The sequence below is a fragment of the Macaca nemestrina genome, chromosome 10 (genome assembly GCF_043159975.1).
Source record: "Macaca nemestrina isolate mMacNem1 chromosome 10, mMacNem.hap1, whole genome shotgun sequence".
NCBI lineage: Eukaryota > Metazoa > Chordata > Mammalia > Primates > Cercopithecidae > Macaca > Macaca nemestrina.
Genome location: NC_092134.1, coordinates 124,565,817 through 124,592,145, shown reverse-complemented (window position 1 = coordinate 124,592,145; position 26,329 = coordinate 124,565,817). Strand labels below are relative to the sequence as shown.

Below are 26,329 nucleotides of genomic sequence, written 5' to 3'. Positions count from 1 at the left end.
CATTGTCCCTGCTCTTGAGGAGGAGCTGACATCTTAATCTTTTTTTTAAGTCTCTTTTAAAATGTCATTTTAATTGGTGTTTTCTGCAAAAAACTGAGGAAATATTTTATAGCATGAGCTTTGGGTATAACTTAGCCCCATCATTGTTTAGAGGATAGAGGAAGAAAAAGAGGAAGAATTTTAAAGGCAGACAATGACAGACCATTCAGATAGGGATTAAAGGGAGGTAAACACAATCTCATCAACTAAGGAGAGATTTGCTGCAGTTAGGATGAGGGAAATAGCTTATGGGATGCCAGCAAAGGATACAGGGTCCCTTAGGCATTGAGTGGAGCCAGAAAGATCGTGTGGCCTTTTTCCAAGTACATGGCTACCAAGTAGGAATGGTAGAAGAGAAGGCAGAAAAAGGAAGGTAAACTTGTGCACCTGACAAACAGAAAGAATCAAGGATCAAAATCAAAGGCAGGTTATAAGAGTACCAAGAAATTCTTAAAAACCAAAAAGTGATTTGGAAGCACAAAATTTATTCTTAATGCTACTAAAAGTCATGATGGGCCAAGAACATTGTGGCTTCCTAAGTTAGAAAATGCCATATAACAAAATTTTAAACTGAACATACTACTTTTTTTTTTTTCAATCTCCTCCTCTCCCAGAAAAAAATAGGAATTCAGTTTTTTCAGGGGAGGAAAGGGGACTGTGGGACATGGTTGGAAACAGAGTTATATTGGTGGTATTTTTGTTGTTATGATAAACTTTGTGTTTAAACTCGATTGAAAACTAATTACCTGCCAAAGGGGAATAAGGAATTAACTTTCTTTTTTAGATTTCTTTGCTTTCGTAGCTTTTATTTTGATACTGCCTAACATGCATGTGCTGTAAAAAATGTTAACAGGGAAATATCTTGAGATGATGACTAGCTTTGTTTAATGTCTTATGAAATTTTCATGAATGATCCAAGGATAATTGTTAAGAACACGTGCATTAAATTCATGTAAGTGGAATAATAGTTTTATGAATGGACTTTTCAACTACTTTTTCTACAGCTTTTCATGTAAATTAGTCTTTTGGTTATGAAACTTCTCTAAAGGAAATTGTACATTTTTTGAAGCTATAGCTTTTGACTTGGAGATAGTCAAAAGGCCTGGGTGGGGATATAATTCATTGCCAACTTAATTATGTGTGTGTGAGCACAAATGCTTTTATAACCAAAATTTATCAATATGCTTTTCCCCTGCTTAGATTAGATTCTTTGGCTAGTGATAATTACAATGATGGAAATTTCAATTGCATGTCCAGTTGGGGAGTTAAACAGGAAGTTAGTATCTGAGCATGAGTCTTAAGGGAAGGCTATTTGACAGTTCTTCTCATAATATTTCAAGCTAGATATTAAAAGATGTCTTCAAAGAAGAGAGCTTTTCTTTTCTGGTGTTGCTTTAAATAGACTTATACACTAGGCAATTAATCCGCATTTTCCAACCCAAATTATTTGAAAGACATTAAACTTGCAATTCTCTACAGAATATTGGAAGTGAGGGAGAGGAAAGAGGAAAGTTGATCAGGAGGAGAAGATCTCCCAAAATGTCATTCTTCTTTTGTCATACTGATGTAGCAAAACTTTGACCTTGTTTTAAGTGCAACTTTTCTCGGCTTATTCCTCTATTTTAGCCACGCGGCTGATCACAGGTAGAGAAGAAAACAACTCTTTTGGCTTATTCCATTTAACACTCATTACCATTAAAATTTGGCTGATGTTTAGTGTTAACTGCCATTTCTGTTACATTATATTTGTCCAATGGATAGTTAGAAATGACACTTGCATATTCCCTTTTCTTCTCAACCCTTCAACAGTTTCTCTCCCTTATTTACTTGCACTGGTAGACTCACTTTCTCTGTGCTTCTGAGACAATAAAAGCAATCACCAATCACAAGATGTTTTCCACAAGCTCCCACCATTGCCTAGGCCCACACACTTGCATCTCTGCCCTCATGTTTGACTTCTGTCAGTTGGGAGGAATTACTCATGCTTCAAAGGACAACCTGTCCACCTGTGTTCTAGATCCATCTTTTTCACCTATTCAAGGATAGTGTGCTCCAGGAATCCTACCTTCATTTTTTTAAACTAGCAACTCTTTTATTATCTATTTGATCATCCCCATTGGAAAACATATGGACCATAATTGTTCCCATCACATGAAATGAAAAAGAGAAAAAGACCTACTTTTCGCTATTCTACCACATTGTTATTTCTGTCTTAATAGAAAAGATCCTTGAATATATATTCTAAAACTCTACTTCCTCCCTTCCAATACACTAATGAGCACAGGGGCAATTCATACTGGTCTCCATCTCCGTCTCTGTCATCAGCATGTCATATAGCTGATCTCTATTTCTTTGAAATGCTGTCCTCACTGGCATTCAAGCTACCACTCCACCCTTCTAGGTTTCTTCTTGCCTCAGGTATCATTCTACCCCTTATCACCCTTACCTCTGAGACCTCTTCACATTAGTGTGCCCCAGGGTTCAGTCTTTGAACCTGTCCTCTCTCTTCACCCACATGCTGCATGGTCATATACATCCTGTTGCCTTAAATTCCAACTATATGCAGAAAACTAAATTTATATCTTCAGCCTGGATAATTTCCCCTGTATGGATCTCTTATAGCCATTAATCTACAAAATGGTCCTGCAGCAATATCTAGTAGATAGCAGAAATCCAATTACACATCCCTACCCCTATTCCTACACACACAGACACACGCACACACATGCATTTAAGTCACAAGGACTCCATTCTTCTAGGTAGTTAAACTAACAAATCTTGGCACAAGTCTTGACTCCCTTCTTTTTCTCATGCCCATGTCTAATTCATCAGAAATTTTTCAATTCTACCTTCAAAATATATTAACAATCCTAACCTTTTTATTTTTTATTTTTTATTTTTTACCATCTCTGCTACATCACCTCAGTCCAAACCACCATCGTTTATTTTCCTGGGTTATTTAATTAGCCTTTGAACTAGTATCTCTACTTCTGCCTTTCCACACTTGATCATCAACTAAGAATAATTTTCAAACACCATGAGTGAAATCATGCCATGTATCTTACCAGAAACAATAATATAGTCATTGTCCTTCTTCACAGTAAAAGCTGGAGTCCTCCAAGAGTTTCCAAGACTCTAACCAAGTGGGTAATTTTCGGATTTTTTTCACCTAATATCCTTTAAACCATTTTATCTTACCTCCTTTCTGGCTGTCTAATCGCCCATCCATGCTTCCCGCTCTGGGAGTTCTCACCTGCTGTTTCATCAGTCTTTAATTTCTCTCTCTCCTATTGAAGTGTCCGGGTGGTGGCCCAAACACCTATATGTTTGTCAAGCTCACCATAAGCAAGTTCAAGACTCTACCTGGCATATCTCATGAGGGAAATCTGCCTTCCATCATCAGTCAAGGTGTACAGCCACTGCAATGCAGCCTCTAAGGGGAGCTGCATTCAAGGACTCAGGCCCCTCTGACCAGCATACTCTTACTACTTTTGTAGCCCAGGCACCTTCATTTCTAGGCTTTTATTTTTCCTGGGGTCTTCAGCTGAGGTCTTCTTCGTGTGCCTCTGATGAGAACTCCTTGTTGGGTGCAGTAGGTGAACTTTAAAGACATTTTTTCCATCTCTGACTCTGTACTCGGTACTTTCCTACTCCAAGCCTCACCCATTCATCCTAGCTCCCAACTCCATAAAACTGCAGGAGTCTTTGGGAGGTCTGGTGTGCTCTTTCAACAGCGAGAGGACTCCCACATGTGTACTAATCTGCCCTACTGTGTACCTGTGTGCCATTCCATGGGGTGAAATGGAATGGGGGAAATTCGAGCCTTCTCCAGTTTGAGCCTCTGGCTTATACTTTCGCAATGAATGATTAAATGCTTGATTCTTTTTGTCTTGTTTTGTTTTGTGTTTTGATTGTTGTTTTAATCAGTTACTCCAACAACTGGTAGTTCAGGACTATCAAGCTTAGCTGAGCTTCTGAAACTTATTATCTGAATAGTTCAATTCTTTATTCAAATGTCCCTTCCTAATATAGTTTTCACTGACCAAACATTTAAAATTATTATTTTCACCCAAAATTTCCTATATTTCTACCCTGTTTTATTTTTCTCCATAGCATTTTTCCCTATGGGATGCACTATATGTTTTATGTACTTATTTTTTAATTGCCGATTTCCTCCCACTTAAGTATGAGATTTAAGAGGTTAAGAGTTTTGGTTTTGGCACTCTCTTATCCCTTAAATTTGAGAACAGTATCTGGTGTATAGTAATTGTTCAATAAAATTTTGTTGAATTTTGTTTGAAAGGGGTAAGAGTGAAAAGCAGTTTGCAGAGTTACAACTGTATATCATTCTCAGCCTACCAGTGGTTGCAGAACCTGGCCTTGGTTACTCTTTTCCTACCCTAAGGCCTCTAAGGGGTTCTAAACCATACTTAGAATATAAGTTAAATGTCTCACTGGGTCTTTTATCTACTGATGGGAAGGGAGGGGATAGTGTGGAGGTTAAGGGGACAAGAGGATCTGAATTGACTTAAAGTATAAGACAATCTCAGAGAATCTGTACAAGTTAAAAGTGGTTATGTAAGGAAGGTATGATTTAGTGTTGCAATATCTTCAGCTGATAAGTTGAGATCAACTGAGAATATCAAGTTTGCATCAAGGCCATTGTTCTATCACAAATACATTATGCTACATTTTGAGAAATGGGGATAATGATATTGTTTTGTATTCATAATCTAACTTGACAGTCAATCATTCCTCAAGTGATGATCACCTCAAAAATAGGCATTAACAATATATATTAACTTTTTAATTCTTAGATATATTTACAAATTATAGTTTAACAAGCTATGAAGTGATACTAGAATTTAAGATAGAGTCAATCATAGAACCTTATCTTTTAAAATTTGTAAGTTTACATATCTCTCTAAATATGCTTCTTTCATTTAATTTCTTTTATATCACATAGCTCTTTTATTCAGACGTGTTCAACAGCTTTCAAATCATGCTTTCAAACAGAAAGATGATAATCATTCTAGTTTAATAAAACATTCTTCTTCAGTGCTAGGAGACTTCTGTATCTATTTTAGTTACAAGGCCATTTATGTTCTCTCCAAGTTAGAAACAATGTAGGTCTGTTTCTGTGGCAGGAATTATCGCCCTTACTTTTTTCAAAATTAATCAACTATTTAAAAATATTTATTGCATATTAGTTATTTTCTGGGTGTTATCTTAGTCATCAGTGGTGAACAATACAAAACCCAAAGGGATATACAAACAAGCAAATAACTCATTTAATTTCAGATATTGTGTGAATTTATAACATATATAAATAGATAAAGGGAATATGTGGTGTTAAAGTTTCTAGAGTGTATTGATTCCTAGAGTTTTCATAGTGTTGACAGGAGGATGAATATCTATTATCTAAATATGAATGTCTATATATGTATATACATGTTTTGAGAGGTAGAGAGAGAGATTAGAGAAGGATAGTCGCAAGAGCCTTTGTGTATATGTGACATTGCTGCTTGAGAAACAGGAGTGAATCATAGAACAAGACATGAAAACATCTTGCTTGGACAAGAGTATTCCAAGTAGGAAGAAAAAGAAATGAGAAGAAAAGAAAATATGAAACCTACAGGTGAAAGGAAATAGTATAGTTATTATAGTCTGAATGCTTGGGTTCCTTTAATATTCATATGTTGAGATCTAATCACAAAAATGATAATATTAGCAGGTGGGGCCTTGGGGATATGATTAGATCATGGAGCCTCTGGCCTTATGAATGGGATTAGAGCCTTATAAAAGTAGCCCCAGAGAGCTGCCTAGCTTCTTTCACCATGTGAACACACAGCTGGCAGGTCCCATCTATGAACTACAAAATGACCCTCACCAGACACTGAACCTGCCAACACCTTGATCTTGAATTTCCCACTTTCTAGAACTGTGATAAGTTCGTTCCTATTGTTTATAAGCTACCCAGCCCACAATATTTTCTTATAGCAGGCCAAAGAGCCAGGAAGATATTTATAACATATAGATGACTGTGACTAAAGATAAATAAGCAAAACAAAGAATACTAGGAGTTGAAGTGGGTTCTGTTTGGAAAGATATAATTTACAAAAAAAAAAAAAAAAAGATTGAAGAGATATTTACACAAATTACTTAGGAACTCATAATTTTATAAATATATATTTTTTGTTTTAAAGGTAATAGGAAACCATTGAAGAGTTTTATGAAAGAGGGTGATGTTATTTTATTTATCTTGATCGCTATGTGAAAACAGCTTAAAGGATGAGAATGGAAGCAGGAAGAACAGTTAATATTTCTGTATCCCAGAAAAGAAATGATGGGAGTTGAAAAAGGGTATGCATAGTAAAGATAATGAGAAGTAGTTAGAGTTAGGGCTTGTTTTGACTCTACCTGATAGGAATTGTTAACATATTTTTGGTGATAACTAAGGATAAGAAAATAAAATAAAATGATGTCTAAGTTTTTTGGTTTCTAGGGGATATGCAAATTCTGTTTGGGCTTTGTTAAGTTTGAGGTGCGTATCATCCATCCATCCCCTGATAAAGCAGAGCAGGAGGTTGGATATGCAAATGGGATCTCAAGGGAGGAGTGGGAACCAGAGAAATAAGTGTATGAGATATCAGTCTTGCTTGTGACATTTAGGAGGCTATGGCTAGGTAAAATCACTGGCAGAGAGGGTGGAAAGAGTTCCAGGACTGAGCCGTGGGAACACTCAAGTATACAGAGGAGGAAAAATGAGAAAAATCCAGCAAACGAAGCTAAAAGGATAAGCCAAAATCATGGAAGGTAATCTAGAAGTGTGATATGTAGGAGATCAAGTATAAAACATTTCAATGAAGGAGCAGCCATTTGTACCAAAAGTAGCTGAGAAATTGAATGAGATAAGATAGAATTGAATGAATGTTAAAACACTAGCATGCATCTAAGCAATTATTTAATCTGTTTAAAAAGATTTCCTTCGTTTGTTTTCTTTATGTTTGATTGTATACTGATTTAGAATAAAATTGTACACATTGTCTGGTAACAGAAATCTAGTCATTTATACACGATGAACTGACTTTCACCAGTTATCTGCTCTGTTAGGTCTGTATGCTGAAGGAAATTTGGATTTTAACTTATAAAATTAATACGAAAATATACCCCAAATTAAATGATCTATACTTTTGCCTGTTTCTCAGGTATTTCTTGAGTGAATGTCTAGAGAAGCATGATTCTATTTAAATAAATAAAGAACAGCAGTAAGACAATTACACAAAAGACTGCAAAGATATCTGGAGATGGAAGCAATGCAGAAAAACTCACAAATAAGCACTTGCATACAAACGAAATTTTGTATCTGCAAGAGTGTATTGTTTTACTCCAAAGTAAAGTTCATGCTATCACTCAGCATGAAGCGCAGTTATTATATTGAAACTGGTGGTGTGTGGTGCCAATCTTGGGAGGGTAACATTAAAATATATAGTCTAAGCAAATGAATGAGACTCAGGAAACAACTCAAGAACATAATTGGGCATATTAGAGTATAACATCCTTCCTTCCTTCCTTCCTTCCTTCCTTCCTTCCTTCCTTCCTTCCTTCCTTCCTCCCTCCCTCCCTCCCTCCCTCCCTCCCACCCTCCCTCCCTCTTTCTTTCCTCTCTCTCTCTTTCTCATCTCAAATGAGGTAGCAAGCTAAATCTTTGGCCTAGGTCCAGATTTGATCCCCAAATAGTTTTATATTCCTTATATCTATAGCAGCTGCTCATCCTCTCTACATTATGCTCCTTCCACTTTGCATAGGGTGGGCTGTAGCAAAGTATCCAGCTTTGTAGTGAAGCTTTCTGCAGTTACAAATTAAGACAGAATGTGTCTGGAAAGTATCAGAGCACACATTCTGCTCTCAGTACTGTCTCTGCATGCTTTTAAAGTTTGCAGCATCAACTCTCAGAACTACTGACTATCTCGCTGAGAATTTTCTAACACTGAAATTTATAGATGACCATGTGTGGCTCCCATTGCTAGTCAATTGCAAATTAGAACAACTAAGAAATATCTCAAAATTGAGTTTGTTTTGTTATTTGCTATCTGAAGTTGACCTTTACATTCCCTGAATACATTGTTTATGCATTTTATTTTCCACCTTTAAAAAACATCTGGTGAAATAATCAATTCAATAATTATTTTCTTATGGCAATAAAGCTGAATAAATATTCAGTATTTGCTAACTATAAGCATTGTTTTCTTTTACTTATTTTTTTTTAACTCTATATCTATCTCTGGGAAGAAACATTTCCAATTTAGGGTAGAGGAGTGACTCAGGTTAATTTCATGCAAACCATTTCCTCCTTTTATCCCCATATATCAGTCCTGAATTAATACAATAGGTGCTCTGCAGCCCGCGTGGTTGCGCATTGATTTTGGCCAGCTTGTTTACAGTGTTTTGGCAAGTTGCTGATGTACTTCTCCCTGGGGATAGAGCAGGGGTTAATTGCTGTTAAACTCTCAGTGCCAAGTAATGGTTCAGCCTCTCTGCTACATTAAAGATGACACTAATAAGGAAAGAGTGCAGTGGATTGCTCTATGTTGAAAATTGGACTAGTGGTGACAGAAACTTGGAGCAGAGCTGATGTAATAGGACGACCATAATGTAATTATAACTGCTGAACATGTGTCATACCAAGTTAAATGATACATTAATGAATCAAAACAGGTGATGAAGTGTTGCTTTTACAGCGGATAGAGGTGCTTTCAAGGTTAGATTGCCATTAATTTAATAATCTGTAATATGGATATTCTTCAAATCACAAATAAAATCAACCTTAATGCTTCAATACAGTATTGCTCCTTCAGTTTCAAATAGATAAGATAAAAGAAACAAAGCAAAAGTGAGCAGAGTTCAATGCCACTCATTCTGTGTTTAATTTTGTAAGAGCAGGTTTTACATCGTAAGGTGAGTGGTTGCCCAAGGCCTTCTTCTTGCCCCAGTAGACTACTTGATCATTTTAATCCACAGCTAGCCAGCCAGTAACTCGCAAGGGAGCATAGACCTTTAGAAGCAAACAATTACTTTTTTTTTAAACAAGCCATTATATATTATCTATAAATAACATTTTAACAAGGTTTATTCTAAATTCATAATAGGTAGAATATAGTACTGTTCCTGAAATCTTCTAATCTGTTATCCTGTAATTCTTTTTCTAAGAATTTATAAAGCTTTCAAATCTATTTTCTTTCAGATTTTAAAATTAATTTAAAAAGTTATAAATGATAACAGATCTATTATTCAGTGTCCATGATTTTCAATTTTTATCTTAATTTAAAAAAATACTCCTGTCATGATTGTACTGAGTTTATTTAGCATTGTTAGGAGATAAAACAATATATTTTTAGTTGTACTTGGCATTTAAGATCCCATATTAGATTTATTTTGAACAATTATTCATCTTATCTTTATTTTTTAAATATCCTGGAACCTCAGTATACTATTCTATTGGCACCTATGATATATTTATATATGTACACGTACTTATCCATATATATGTATATATGCATATATAAGAAATATAAGCAATTTATTAACAGAAAACTTTTTCTATGTTGGACCCACCCTATGTTGATTTCCATCGTGTAATGTACAATTTAATTTTAATTTTGCCATATATCACACTTTCTAGTGACAAGTAGTTATTGTTGTTTCATCGTATTTTACTCAATGATTGAAACCTCTTCTAAAGGTTGATTAGTTTCCACAAAGAGCTACTATTGTAAGAAAGTAGAAAATAGATGGATGAATTAACAAGTAAAATAATCATGCCATATCTGCCTTGAATATATTAGGTATAAAATTTTTTATACTAAAGCTCCGGTTTTTATTTAATATTTGTGCACACTCTCAAGACAAGCAGATTTGGATACTATTTGTTTCATTATCATTAATGGCATTAATAAGAACACATGCTATCACTTGTCTATTATTTATTTATTTATTTATTTTATTTATTTATTTTTTGATATGGAGTCTCACTCTGTCGCCCAGGCTGGAGTGCAGTGGCACGATCTCGGCTCACTGTAAGCTCCGCTGCCTGGTTCACACCATTCTCCTGCCTCAGCCTCCCGAGTAGCTGAGAGTACAGGTGCCCGCCACCTCGCTTGGCTAATTTTGTGTATTTTTTAGTGGAGACGGGGTTTCACCGTGTTAGCCAGGATGGTCTCGATCTCCTGACCTCGTGATCTGCCTGCCTCGGCCTCCCAAAGTGCCACAGGCATGAGCCACTGTGCCTGGCCCACTTGTCTATTATTAAGAAAAAACAGTTTTGGAAGAAATAATTTTAATCATTTTAATATATAGCCAGCCAGCCTGTAACTGCCATGGAAACATAGAACCTTAAAAGCAGAAACAAAAGAAAACCTAGTTTCTTTAATGTTCGCATTGAATTTTATTTGCACACATCTTTCCTACTAACGAAAGAGAGGAAAGCGTAATTTGTATCTGCTAGGTTTACTTCTCAAGGTCCCATGTTTCATGTGAAATATTATTTTCCTGTTTAGTCTTAGATGATATTGGGGGAGTATATGGAAGCTAATCTTGAACTAGAGGGAAGGGACTATGGCTGATGGTTTCTTGAGTGTCACACTCCATGACTTGCTTTTTCTTGCGTTCTGTTGGGAATGTGTACATGATGCTCTTAGGAAAACTACATTCATTTATAACATCCATCCTAGGTAAAAGCCTCCCACCCAAGTTTTACACTAAAGAAACAGCGTCAACCTCTTAAATGTTCACAGAAATTGCAAAACAAGAGCATCAGTAGCGTCCACTGTGAAATGACAGCTGGAGACCCCTACCTTGAATATTCTAGAAAGTGGATGACCCTCAAAGACCTTGCACTAACTTATGGTAGGCTAAGTCTCTCTAGAAAACATCTGAAATGAAAATTTTTCTTAGCTGGGTAAACAGTAGCTCAGAGAAGTGTTACCTTAGCAGATATAAATGAGGTGTATTGTACACTCGCAACTGAGAGGAGAAATCCGTTCCCACCATATATTGACTTCTAATTTTATACCAGGAATTATCCTAAGTACTGAATATATATTATCTCATTTAATCTTTAAAGGTGAACAACATGTTTCCAGATTACAGATATAAAAATGAAGTCCAGAGAGATTGAATATATTGTCCAAATCACACAGTTAGTAAGCTGCAGAGATGAGATTTGAACCTCAGGCTGTCTGACACCAGAGCCTCACCATTAACCAGAACATCGAATTGCTCCCAAAGAATAAGGAGCAATGTAGAAGTGATGGTTTATTTCTCAGAGTAATTGACATAATTCAATTCTAAATTATTCCATAGAAAATACCCCCTTCTAACTTTAAATTAATGGTTTTATCCTTTAGAAACTCTCATATTCCTTCTAGTTCCATTTGAGAATTAAGCATTGTAGGACTACTCTGATATTCTATAAAGACATATGTCTTTCATTAAATGACAACAGATATTTTTCCTGTGTGTTATTGATTATTTAGGGGTTTAGCAGCTAAGGTCATTTATTTATTTATTTCACTAGTCATTTAATAAATGCATATTTTGTGCCAGAAGTTGTGCTTGCAGTGAACAGCCAAGATTAAAGACCCCAACTTTCAAGGAGCCAGCAGTCTCTAATGGAAAGGTAAAGAAATTAGTTAGAAAACACAGAATTATCTGAAAATTGAAAAGGTGGTGTTGATGTACAGACAATACATGAAGTAAAAACTTATTTCAACACTCCTGAGTTTGGTTTGGCATCTGGATGAACTGAGGCAAAAAAATAAAGAAACAGAGATGGAGATGACAGACAGAGAGAGATGAATAGGGGAGGGAATATTTTAATAAATCTCAAGCTTCTTCTTAAAGACTGAGCTAAATCATAAACATCAGGAAACAACATAAAGTATGGTAATATTTGAGGAACATAAATAATACTGATAAAATTTAGAATGTTTGAGGATTAATAGAAAAATTCAAGTTTAGAGAAAAAGAGGGACAATCATTACTTTATTGAAGGTAGACAAAAGTCAACAAAAGATTATTTGTAAAAGAAGGCCTTGCTTAGATTTGACGTTTACAAATATAAATAAAGATCACTGTCAGAGTAGTGTGAAAAATGTTTATAAATGAATAAATAGGAGAGTAAGGGAAACATTAAGAGAGGGCTAGAATAATGATATCACAATTACAAAAAATGAATGAAGGTATCACACATGGATCTTGAGAAGCAGAAGCCACCTTAGAAAATGCTAAGAATGTAGAACTTATAGGATGTGTATAACTAATTGCAGGAGATAAGAAAAATAAAAAATCAAGTTTGACTCTCACAGTCCTCTCACAGGCAATTTAGTGACCTTTCTTAAAGACTAGAAAATACTAAATTGAGTAGGAGCCAATTAGGGAAAGAGTATGGAAGTAAAATAGAACATCCAAAATGAACTTGATGGTACCTCAAAAGTAAGGTAAATATATAGAATTTGGAATGATCTAGGTACTCATGAGTTAGAGAATAAGACCAAAGCCTAGGGTCACTACTACTCAAAAGATAGGTAACTTGTAAATGTCTTACATCAAGGGAAGGAGAGTTAATTCCCAAAAGGGAGAGAAAAGGTCAATAATACCAAATGAAAGGGGAAGTAATATACTATTAGGTAATATACTACCTAAAAATTACCATTGACTTTAATCATCAAAGGTTGATTACTCTCTAACCAAACAAGGATAGTGGCAGAAGCTACTCTATAGAAAGTAGAGGAAAGAATGAGAGATAAAGATGTGTATTACACATGTGTCCACTGCTAGGAATTGTATTTTATCCATTAAGAAAATAGGGAATTTTTGTTTTCTTTTCTTGAGATGAGGTCTCTCTTTTGTCCCCAGGCTGGAGTGCAATGGCGAGATCTTGGCTCACTGCAACCTCTGGCGGGAAAATTTTTAAATGTCGAGTAACATAGGGTTGAAAGGCCATTTTAAGTTTAAATAAGGAAGAAACTAGACATTCTTCACATGAAAAAGAAAAAGAATCGGCCGGGCGCGGTGGCTCAAGCCTGTAATCCCAGCACTTTGGGAGGCCGAGACGGGTGGATCACGAGGTCAGGAGATCGAGACCATCCTGGCTAACACGGTGAAACCCCGTCTCTACTAAAAAATACAAAAAAACTAGCCGGGCGAGGTGGCGGGCGCTTGTAGTCCCAGCAACTCGGGAGGCTGAGGCAGGAGAATGGCGTAAACCCGGGAGGCGGAGCTTGCAGTGAGCTGAGATCCGGCCACTGCACTCCAGCCTGGGCGACAGAGCGAGACTCCGTCTCCAAAAAAAAAAAAAAAAAGAAAAAAAAAGAAAAAGAAAAAGAATCAGATAAGAGGAAGGAACAAAGATACAGTGTAAGAGTAAGTGAGCTATTTATATGGTGGAGTGAGGTCAAGGCAGAAATGTAAACTTTCAGACATGAGATAGTGAATTCTTCCATGAAAACTAAAAGGGATCACGGATGTTGAATTTTTAGGGTCAACTTTTCTTCCTGTTTAACTTCATTATTTACTTGTTTGTTTTTCTGTGAAGTAGAGGATGGGATGAACTGTTGTGTACAGTGTTGAAAAATATGAAACAGAGGACTTAAGGAAATTGGTAAACTAATTAAAATAGCAGTTGGGGTTGTGTAAGAAGTATTTAACTAAAAACATAGAGAAAACTCACAAGAGAGCATGGGGGAAGTGACTGTATTTTAGTTCAGAAGAGAGGTAAAAAAAATCCTTCTCAGAACCAATAGGCCAACTATCTCGAAGAAACTGCAAATTTTTATTGGTTTCACTTTTTTTTTAAATACTCAATTTTATATTTTCTCCCATTTATTTAGTATTTTGTCAGAAAAAAATGATTCCTTGGTCCTCATACTTTTTAAGAACAATAGATAAAGCTAAACATGAAGATCTGAGGTACTAAAACAAATTAAATGAGAGTATTCTTACACTGTTTAAGGGCTGTCTGAAGTCAACTTGGAGGGTTATATAAGCAGGCTGTAGCTTGTAAAGATTGCCCCAGATCAAACTGAGTAGGTACAATAATTCACTGAAAATTGCTCCTGAGTTATTGCATGCTACTGCTGACCACAAGGAAAAACAGAAAAGAAGATTTCAAAAAGACTCAAGTCAGCAACTTGTGGTAAATGTCCCCTTGGTTTATGTTACTCTATCTATTTCATTTTCTTTTTCTAGACGGCATTCAGAGTGATATTTCGTTTTATGATTTTTTTCAGATGACTCATGTATTAAGTTTATCAAACAATTTGTTAGGTTTTGATGTCATTTTTTAAGTAAGAAAGTCTAAAAGATGTTTGAAAAATCTTGGGCATGCATTATTAATGAGGACAACACAATCTAAAATGAATAGTTGCTATCACTTTTTATTTATATAACACCTTTTCCCAAATTGTTTAAAGTATTATTTTATTATTAATTGATAAATCCTTGTGATGTTTGAAAACATGTATTATACATTGTGGATGATCAAATCAGGCTAGCTAACATATCCATTCCCTAAGTATTTTATTTTGATCATCGTTATTGTTATTAAGGCCTTAATTGTTATCTCTGCCCTTTAAGGTCTCAAGTTATATAATTGAGTTTAATTTTATGGGTAACACCTAAGATGAGAAACATTATATGGGATATAATATTAGCCAGGGAAAGTTTAGACAAATATACTTGAAACCATCGACCAATTCTTTGCTTCCTTCTCCTCTCTTCCCTTCCCAACTTCCATTAACCACTATTCTGGTCTCTACTTCTATGAAATCACTTTTTGTTTGTTTGTTTGTTTGTTTTGAGATGGAGTCTTGTTTTGTCGCCCAGACTGGAGTATAATGGCACAATCTCGGCTCACTGCAAACTCTGGCTGCCGGGTTCAAGCGATTCTCCTGCCACAGCCTCCCAAGTAGTTGGGATTATAGGTGCCCACCACCACACCCAGCTAATTTTTGTATTTTTAGTAGAGACAGGGTTTCACCATGTTAGTCAGCCTGGTCTTGAACTCCTGACCTCAAGTGATCCACCAGCCTCGGCCTCTCAAAGTGCTGAGATTACAGGTGAAATAAACTTTTTAAGATTTCACACATGAGTGAGATCATGAGATGTTCACCTTTCTGTGCCTGGCTTATTTCACTTAATATAATATCCTCCAAGTTTATGCTTGTTGTTGCAAATGATAGGATTTCATTTGGTATTATGTCTGCCTTTTCTAGTGTGTGTGAATGTGTGTGTGTGTGTGTGTGTGTGTGTGTGTGTGTGTGTTGTAAACCAAAAGTAAAATTCTAAGCCCCCAAGCCACTGAACGGATGCCCCTCTCCGCTAAAGGTGTCCCCAAAGAAACCTGAAAAACTGGGCTGTGGGGAGTAGGGATTGGACATGCCTCATTCTACCCTCCTTCCTTTGGAGAACAGACACAATTAACCAGCATTAACATTAAAACAGATATCTTAAGACCGACCAAACAGAATATTTGTAGCAATAAGATACCACATTCCAATCAGACTCTGGTATAGCATCACATGTCAGATAGTGAGCCCTGAAGGAAATCAGTGTATTTTATCCCCAAATATATTTATTTGACATATTTTGAAATGCCCCTGAAAAGCTGTCTCTTGAGGGGAAATTTTACATTCTGTGGAGAATCCCCATCCCTTATTGGATCTTTTCCAGATAGTCTGACACCTTTTAAGGGCTAAAAAGGGACTTTCACATCTATTCTCTCTGAAGCCTGCTACCTAGAGGCTGCCTCTACATGACAAGCACCTTGACTTCTGCACCCTACTCCCCACCGCAACTTTACCTTAACTAAGGCTGAATTGAACTCTTCAAGCAGTTCTTAACTCTTTCAATCAATTGACAATCAGGAAATGTTTCAATCCACCTATGACCTGGAAGCCCCCATTTCCAGGTGTCTCGCCTTTCTAGGCCAAACAAATGTATACCTTACATGTATAGATTTATAACTTTGACTGTAACTTCTCTTTTCCTAAAATGTATAAAATTAAGCTGTCACCCAACCATGTTGGGCACATGTTCCCAAGACCTCCTGAGGCTGTGTCACAGACCACAGTCCTTAACCTTGGCAAAATAATCCTCAGACACTTTTTGGTTTACTCTACACATATGCCATTTTCTGTATCCATTCATCTGTAGACAGGCATTTAGGTTGATTCCATATCTTGGCTGTTGTGAATAGTGCTGCAATAAACACGGGCGTGCAGATGCCTCTCTCACACACTGATTTCATTTCCTTTGGCTGTATACCCAGTAATGAGATTGCTGGATCATATGGCAGTTCTATTTTTAATTTTTTGAGGACTCTTTCTACTGTTTCTCATAATGACTGTACTAATTTACATTCCAACCAACAGTGTAAAAAGAGTTCCCTTGTCTCCACATCTTCACCAGCACTTTTTATTTTTTGTCTTTTTGATTATAACCATTCCAACTGGAGTGAGGTGATACTGTGATTTGGATTTGCATTTCTATGATGATTAGTGATGCTGAACATTTCTTTTGGGTATCTGTTGGTCATTTGCATGTCTTCCTTTGAGAAATGTTTATTCAGGTCTTCTGCCTATTTTTATAGGAAGAAGACATTTTGATGTTCTATTATACAGTACAGTGACTATAGCTAATAACAATGTAGTGTACATTTCAAGGCAGCTAGAAGAGAAGATTTTTTAATATTGTCACCACTAAAAAATGATAAATCTTTAAAGTGGTGGATGTGGTAATTACCCTGATTTGATCATTTTACTATGTATACATGCACTGAAACCTCACATTGTACCCCGTAAATATGTACTATTATTATGTGTCAATTATAAATAAAAAATTAATTTTAAAATGGTTGACTCTCTGTGCCAAAGATGTACAATGACTTTATTTGACAAGCACAGATGTAATGATAGAGATTCTTCTAATAAAGTATTTCATAATTAGGGAAGTTGTAGTTTGCTAACAGAGCTCACAACAGCTGCCTGTGGAATAAGACAATATGCTTTTCCTCTCCCTACTGGGCCTAATTCCCCAGTAACCTTATTGAAAATGTGCATGGGCTACAAAACTAAAGATTAACTGTCCAGGGACCTGCTTCCTGGAGCTTATTTGAAGATTAAATCAAATGGCAGACAATATATATTTGGTAATACGGCTTTGTTGCAGTCTTTTCCCATGTAGTGCTAAGTGTAATAGAAGAAGATGATGACACTTTATGGCTATTAAAAAAAAGATTTTTCTAAATGTGAAATAGTTTTGTTCTCATGCTGAAATAGAAATGAATAATTTATTTCTTCATAACCAAAAGCATTTTCTGCTTTTTGAACATATAATAAAGACTCTCTAATTACAAATTTTCCATAATTACAAATTGTTCAGTCTTTTAAAAGGTGATTATTATTCATTATCTATTTATTTCATAACAAATGCCACTAAAGGTGTTAAAGATAAGTTTAAAATGCCAACTAAGATATTGCAACACTTTAATTAAATGGAAAGCAGTTTATATATATATTTAAAAACATAGCTTTTACACTACACATTAGTAAATGCATTTTTATTTAACAAATCATAGAAAGATAGATGAAGATGCTCTGCTTTTAAAAATATTATATTTAGAATGCCTGTGCAGACACACTGAAGTGTGATTTGTCCTCATAGCAGACATCTGAAGAACAAGTGACATTCTTACACAAAATCCATATTGGTGATGTATTTAATTACAGAGCTGATTGAAATTGACAGATTTAGTGACCTGCGTTTGCACTTGTGGTGATTGATGTATGCTTCAACTCTGGTTACTTTTAAACCAATTCACATATTGCTCAATACTATAATATCATCCTGTCAAATTGCAAACTACATTTTTACAAGTTGGGAGACTAGAGAGTGCATGTTTAATTAAAATGAGATAGAGATGAATTGTTTAAAAACACCTATACAACTGTTAAAGTGGGACCACTGTTATTTGAAAGCGGAGTGAAGGAAAATTCAATACACTTACTCAGGCATTTATGTTCCTAGAGTCATCTTTTCTCTTCTAAAAAGATATTTGACTGCTGTTTGTATAAGAAAGAGGTCCCAGAACCTTCTACTGCTATCTCTAAAGCCTTGCTTTCTTTGGTATGATGTCAGCATTTAAAAATAAGTAAAATTCATGTCTTAGAACAAGGAGCGACCTTAATGATCTTGTAACCCAAATCTCCTTTCTGTTTTGGTCTGGTTGTGTTTCTTGTTACTCTGGCTAGAGAGCTGCTACCCAGAGAGGTAACTTGTCTGTAGAGGGGCACAAAATTGGTTTTACTGCATAGAACTGGGGCTGGAGTTCACGTCTTTTCTGTTTCAGTTCAATGTACTTTCACACTATATAGAATTCCCTTCTCTAGATACTTTTCACTCCTTGACTCACTTTGTTGGCTATGGACATATAAGGATTACAGCCTTTAATATCCAATGATCCACTTAACTTAGGTACTTTTAATTATATTTTAAATAACAGTAAAAAGAACCATTGATTGAATCTTGCTGTATACCACACTCTGAAATATATCCTTAACATAAATTATGTCTCACAACGTATATGCAAGGTAGGTGACATTGCTGTCAATTTATTGATGTGTGGTGAGACTAAGGGAAGTTCAGCAAACTTTACAAATGGCCTTGGGCGCTAAGTAGATGAAATTCGAATCCAGTGTTGTTGAGTACAAGGGCCCACAACTCTTTTTACCACATAACACTATTTTCTCATACCAGAAAAAAAGTCTTAAAATAGACTTCTTGACTGTCAGAATGATAAATAACTCTTGAAGGAGGTTGTCACATATCTAATTGTTAAGAATAGAGATCCACAATCTTGGGTGGTTTAATATACATCTCTCCGAAATGTAAGATAGCTAGGTAGCATAGTCTTCAAAGTCTCTTTCCCAGATATAGAAATTTATGCCGGAACTAAATTTGTCACTTCGTTGAAAGATACTAGTTTTAACAATGTGAGGGTCATTGGAAATTTTAAAATTATACAAACAAAATCGTTTAAATCATCATTCCAACTACTTAGGCAAGCCTGTTCCTTTCCCAATATTTCTTAGTTTCCTTAATATATGATGAACTGGAGAGGAGTAAGCATAAATGCCCCTCCTGTCTTTATTGACTCAAAATGTTCACTCCCATTTTAATTCCTTATATGGCAACTCATCTCTACTCGAATTCATCCCACTCATAAACTTATGCTTTCTTCTTCATTCCTTAAATTGTCATGAAAAGATATGGCATAGAAAAATGGCAAAACAAGATAACTAAAATTAAATATTAGAAGTACTGTATATTTTAGCCCTTCCTGTGCCAAGTTGGACTGTTTCCACTTAGACTCTACTTGTCACCACTTCCTATATCTGTTAAGAACTCTTTTTCATGTTTCCTGCTCTTTGACTATTGAGTTTTTTTGTTTTGATATAATGCAATGCCACAGGAAACACAAGAATTCAGCACACAATTCATATATATAAAGCAAACTTTCTTGTTTTGGTCCTCTCCCATTAATTGTTTGATTTCTTATCTAATCAATTTATAAATAAACATTATTAAAAATTGTAGACTAGATAAAAAAGTATATTTCTAATTTTTTCTCAAGCTACCCTATTCCCCTCAGAAAATATTTAACAAATTAAAAAAGGTTATAAACCCAAAGAATAGAAAAAATGAGGAGAAGTCAGGAGATAACTAATACCAGAAAATTTTTAGAAGATGGAAAGAAAAAAAAAAAAAACCCAAAAATAGGTGAAACCGAAGAACATACAAGAGTTAGGCACCAACAGGAGCCATGCAGATTTAAACCACTGATCTCTAAACGAGTTTAAGAGTTGAAAACACCAGACTCTCTGGAACATAAATGAGTAAGGGGATCAAGTAGGGTTCCATTTACAGAATGAGGCATTTTAAGCAACAAAGGATTTCATATAGGAAATTAGTTTTTTTACACTATTGAAAGAGCTGGTAGATTAACTTCTGGACTGGCTCTCCTGAAAGATGAAAAGAGCAATACAGAGCAGAAACTCCAAAGAGATTACTTCTGAAGTGGCTGTGGAGTTACGAAATCGAGCAGGTACCCATAATGCGTGTTGTAATCATGTCACAACTGCTACTTCATACGTAGGAATCTAGAGAACAGACTATAGAATTCCACTTTGTCTAAGTCAGATAGAGAACCCTAGCAGAAGGAGGGTATGATGAGATTAGGTGGTCAATCCACAATGTTTCCCTCAGTAGGTATGAGGAACAGGACTAAAAACATGTCCATTACAATCAATTTTTCCCTCCTTATCCTAGGAAGCCAGGTGATTACCCACTGGGTACTCAAACAAGAGAAGAGACATTTGTTTTTCTGAATAAATTTATTATAGGATACTTGACACCGGGGCAATGAATGACAAGAGTGACGCATTGTACTGAAAACAGACGAATCAAATATAGAGAATGATGCAACTTTCACCCTCCTCTTACAAAGAAAAAGCAGGCCGTGCATAAGAGGATTAAAGGGGTAAGAATCTGAATTATAGCTGCTGTAGTCTGAATGTGTCGTTCAAAATGTATGTGTTGGAAACTCAATCCCCTAATGCAATAGTATTGGGAAGTGACGCCTAATGGGAGGCGTTTAAGTCGTGGGGGCTCTGCCCTTGTGAATGGATTAACGCTGCTATACAAAGGGTTAGGGCAGTAGGTTCTCACTCTTCTGCTCTTCTGTCATGTGAAGAAGAAAGTATCTCCCATTCCAGAGGCTGCATTGTTCAGGGTACTGTCGTGAAAGCGGAGACTTGGACCTTACCAGACTTCTGATACTGGCACCTTGATCTTAGACTCCCCAGCCTCCTGAACGATAAGAAAGTAATTTCTGTTCTTTCTAAATTACCCGGTCTGTAGTATTCCATTATAAAAGCACAAAACAGACTAAGACAATGTCAGCTTTCTCAAACTGGTAAACTTGATAACAAAGGAACATTGACAGTAAACAATTTCAATATAAATTTTTATAAACAAGCTATCAAAATATGAGGTTAACATAAAAGTAATTTCAGACATACTACCTTTTTTAAAAGGCTATGAGTGACCCTCTTGGAATTGAAACAGAATGACTGAATACTCCAGGTGTAAGGGAAGCATGAGGTAATAAGGTAGGGTGAGGGACAATAAGGAAGGGAATGAAAAAAATCAAAGGAAAGCGATAGATTACTTGATATGCTGGGGAATATTAAGATTCTGTAATTTTGTCAGCACATTTGAAAACATTTAATAAGAGATATGTAGAAATGACATAGAAAAATTTAAAGTATATTTTTATCTTCGGGAAAAACTATGCATGTAAAGTATATATTTGACAGATATTTTATGTCTAAATAATAGATAATAGTCTTAATTATGTAAATCTTAAATATTGTACATAATAATGACATTTTTCATATTGAGATTTGAGAAGTGAACTATGTACATGCTCATATAGAGATATACAATTGTTAGATTCTGTATTCATTTCAAAAATGTTACCATTGTATAATGGTGATATTTCAAAGAATCCAGAATGAAAAATTATATATAGAGTATAGTTGTGTTACTTATATATACATCAATCAATACAAACAGTAAAGACTAAAGGTTGAAGTGTATTGTGTCCTGGGAGTAGGCTGTGGTGAGGAAGTATATTAGAGGCAGTGTTGTTTTCTTGCAAATCTTTTTAAATAGATGGATTTTAAAAATACATAAAAACATTACTTAAATTATGCTTTAATGGTACAGAAAAGTACTACAGATTCATTAAAGAATAGCTAGAAAATTCAGACTTTGTGTGTGAAGGAGCACACTTTATTGGGAAGCAGAGTGCTGCACAGTGACGAACAGACAAAGATGCCCAATGCCTACTTACACATCTTACTCCAAAAGATACACAGGATGTTTTGCTAATAAAAGTCAGTGGTAACAGATTCTCCTGGGCAACTTCCCCAACCTCATCCCTTTCAGGAGATGGGAAATCCCCCAACAATTTTCCTGATGGCAGCTGTGGTTCACTAGAAATAGATCCCCTTCCTATTTCTTATAAAGAACACTTTCTTTAGATTTTTTGAAGTCTTCATTTGTTCCTTTTATTCTAAGTTCTCTTAAGGCCATCAAACCAGTTTTTGTACAGATTGCCTTGATGTCAGCACCAAAGAGGTCATCTTTAGCCATGCTCAAATAGTGCAGGGTTACATCATTGACCACCCTCATCCTGCTTGTGTGAATCTGAATGATGTTCTTCTCATTCTTTTCATCGGGCAGGGGGACCTCAATCTTCCTGTCAGTGCGGTCTGGTCTGATGAATGCTGGATCCAAAGTTTCTATGTGGTTTGTGGCCATAATAGCTTTCACATCTCCTCTAGAATCAAATCCATCCAACTGGTTCAACAGTTTCAACATTGTTCACTGAATTTCTCTCTCACCACCAGAATTTGAGTTATATCTTTTTGAACCAATGGCTTCTATTTCATCAATAAACATGATGAATGGTGCCTGTTCTTCATCAACTAGAAACAATTCCAGTATGGGTTTGAGCCCATCACCTAGGTACTTCTGAGTAAGTTCAGAGCCAATCACTCTCAAGAAAGTGGCTGAGGTTTGGTTGGCTGCTGCTTTGACTAACAAGGTTTTACCTGTGCCCAGTGGACCATAGAGAATGACCCCCTTGAGGAGGCTTTATACCCATCTCTTCATAGTATTCAGAATAGGTGAGAGGAAGCTCCACAGATTCCAGATTCCTTAATTTTCTGAATTTGGTTGTCCGACCCTCCAGTATTGCCACAGGTCTCCTGGGGGGCCTTTTCCACCTCCATCACTGTGGCCAGGGGATCTGTGTCATCCATCAGCACCCCTATCATGGCATGCACGTTGTGGTTGAGCAGGACCAAGCCAGGTCCAGCAGATCCTTGTCAACAAATGAAAGAATGTAGTGTTCTGAGCCCACAGATATGGATACGATGTCATGATTGTCATGGATGATCTCTTCCAACGTTCCTACTGACAACAGGGTCCCCCTCAGATCATCCACTTTTGATCTTTCCTCCTCTTACTTTTCTTCTAATGGTTTTATTTGTTCCTGATTTATAATGAATTCTTCCTCTACGAGAAGATAGTCTTTACTTCTTTCCAACTTCAGTAATTTTAACCGGCACTGAGTGTGAATCGTCACCAGTGTGCAGTTTGCTGGCAGCATCTGGTCTCTGTTTTCTTCTTTTTCCCACTCTAGTTGGTACAGGAGGTTCATATTTCCTTTGCTTGTCTGTCATCCTTCTTGACCTCCAGGACCGTGACCACCACTCTGACTTTGACCCATCTTGCCGTGGCCCCAGACATTTTTAAAGGAAATAATAAAAAATAATATAGAACAGTTGATGATAATCACTAAAAACATACTGATAGGCTGGGCACGGTGGCTCAAGCCTGTAATCCCAGCACTTTGGGAGGCTGAGAAGGGCGGATCACGAGGTCAGGAGATCGAGACCATCCTGGCTAACATGGTGAAATGCCATCTCTACTAAAAATACAAAAAATTAGCCGGGCGAGGTGGTGGGCGCCTGTAGTCCCAGCTACTCGGGAGGCTGAGGCAGGAGAATGGCGTGAACCCGGGAGGTGGAGCTTGCAGTGAGCTAAGATCTGGCCACTGCACTCTAGCCTGGGCAACAGAACGAGAGTCCGTCTCAAGAAAAAAAAAAAGAAAAAAAAATACTGAGATATCCTTAAAGCTATGTACATATATATGATATGTATATGATATGTACACATACATTTCTGCATTTCATTTATAATATCTTCACTTGGCATTTAATACATTTCAAAAATGTATTCTGCATCTCAAAAGGTATTGTATGAAAATATTACATTCACTCCTTTGGGGTATTTAGACTGTTTTCTCTTTTAATCATCATAAATAAGGCAGAAATCATCACTTTACATGAATAATCTTCTCAAAATGGTATTTAATTACATTTTCTTCATAACAGTTATAACTTTTTTAAACTTAAATAATCCATATGGAATATATTTTCTTCTATAATATGAGACCTAACATTACTCATTTACAAATGATGAAGTGATAGATAAAGACTGTTGAATAGTTCACATTTTTGTGCTAATTTTGAATTGTTTCCTTACTTTAAAATAAATATGTGTCTTTTGGTATGTTCTTCCCTAAAATACAGTTTTATTTTTGTTTTCTTCTTCAATTTCTTGTATCATTTACCTATCTACCTATCTAATCTAATAACCGTTTGGTCATTTATTGTTGACTTATAAAGTAAGACCATCAGTAAAATATTAAAAGTGATAATTGGCATATATAAAACTGATAACTGGCAAACAGTAAAATATTTGTTACAGAATTTTTGTAGAAATAATTGATCAGATTAATGAGGTTTTACATTATAATTACTTTGCTATAAATACTTATTACTAATATGGCAAATTATTCTATTTTTAAACTGTTAAGCCAACCTTGCATTCCTGGAATAAATTCAACTTTGTCACAATACATTAGCTTTTTAAAATACGTCATTGAGTTGCTATGCTAATATTGTAGTCATCGGAGAGATTACCGTGATCATTTTCTTTTTCTTAATGTCTTTGTCAGGTTTTGGTATCGAGATTATCCTGGACTCATAAAATTAGTTTGAAAGTGTTTCTTCTTTCTCATAAAATTCTGTATAAGAGTTTATGCTACTTTGGTATGAATTAGTCACTAAAAGTTTGGAAGAATTCACTGGTAAATCAAGCAGGTCTACAGTTTACATCAACAGAAGATTATACATTATTCATTCATTTTATTTTATGTTTTGTTCTATAACCATTCAGAGATGTCTTCTTTAAATGTTTTTGCCCAGAAAAGTGGATGTGTTATCTAAAATTTTAAATTCTTTTAATAAATAGTCATAAAACTCTCATTATCTATTTAATATCTACATTGTATGTATTAATACTTCCTTTTCTATCTGTGATATTATATATTCCTCATTCTTTTCTTGTTTCTCTCTTTTAGTTTTGATCAATCTTGACAGGAATGTGTCAGGTTTAATAGTCTTTAAATAAATAAACTATTAATTTTATTTATCAGGTTTTTCATATTTATTAATATATTGACTTCTGTTTACTACTTCCATCCATCTTATTTATTTTTGCTTAGAATGCAATTCTATTTATAACTCTTAAAAGATGCTTACAAATTTAATTTTAAAGTTATTAAAACATTTTCTAATATATTGAAGGCTATAGATTTCTTTATAAGCACATCTTCAATTGTGTTTCACAAGCTCTTTTTATATACCACATTGTTACTAAATTTAGTTCAAAATATTTTCATTTTCATTTATTTTAGCCCATGGATTATTTAGCTTATATTCTTAATTTCCAAATATTTAAGAAGTTTCCATTTGTCTTTTACTTATTAATCTGTAGTGTAAATTTAATGTGGCCAGTGAACATGATCTATGTAATTTCAGTCCTTTAAATTGTGTTCTATATGATATAACCCAGCAAATGCTCTATTTGGCAAACACTCTGTTTTTTCTTGAAAATATGAACATTTCCCTTTTAATTTGGTTCACTTTTCCATACACACCAATTTTTTTTTGTTGCTAACATCTTTGATATTTTTGTTGCTAACATATTTGATATTTTTGTCTATTCTTTTTCTAACCATTTATCATGAAAATCATTTTCTCAAGATTCCCATTTGGGAAGCTGACTCATAATACATTTTATCATTATACAATTGCTGGTCCCAGTATTAACCCTGACAAAGGAGGCCCTCATCTTTATTCAAGGTCCCAATCCTAATCCGCATCATTTCTTAATAAAAACATAAAAGTTTTACACACATATACATAACATGAAATATATTTATGTATTATATGTTCTCTATATAATATGTTTAAATATATTTAAATATTTTATATTATATATTATTTTATTGCCTTGCTGACAGTAAATATAGTTATTTGTGTGAAAAACACCCCCATTCCCTTTTTTTTTTAAGAATAAGTTTTGCTCAGTATAATATTCTAAATTGGCAGTTCATTTATTCAGTATCTTAAAGATATCTTTACAGGGTCTAATGAATCCATTGTAGCCGTTAAGAAATCAGATATTAGTCCTTTACTATTTCAATGTTATCTTTTTTCTCTGGATGCATTTATATTTTTTCTGTTTTTTTTTT

At 35.3% G+C, this 26,329-nt stretch overlaps 1 long non-coding RNA gene and 1 pseudogene across 3 annotated transcripts in view; one reads left to right on the top strand and one right to left on the bottom strand.

Moving 5' to 3' along the window:
* LOC105481467 (uncharacterized) overlaps positions 1-26,329 on the top strand; it is a 197,956-nt gene that overhangs the window by 168,368 nt on the left and 3,259 nt on the right. For 2 of the 3 annotated variants that reach the window (XR_011608597.1, XR_011608596.1), the window contains exon 2: positions 20,499-20,635. This is a non-coding gene — a long non-coding RNA (uncharacterized lncRNA). Of the gene's footprint in view, positions 1-10,776; positions 10,945-11,643; positions 11,717-20,498; positions 20,636-26,329 lie in introns of those variants that run through there. The other variant, XR_011608595.1, reaches the window with a different exon arrangement.
* On the bottom strand, positions 22,057-23,455 carry LOC105482336 (26S proteasome regulatory subunit 4 pseudogene; annotated as a pseudogene).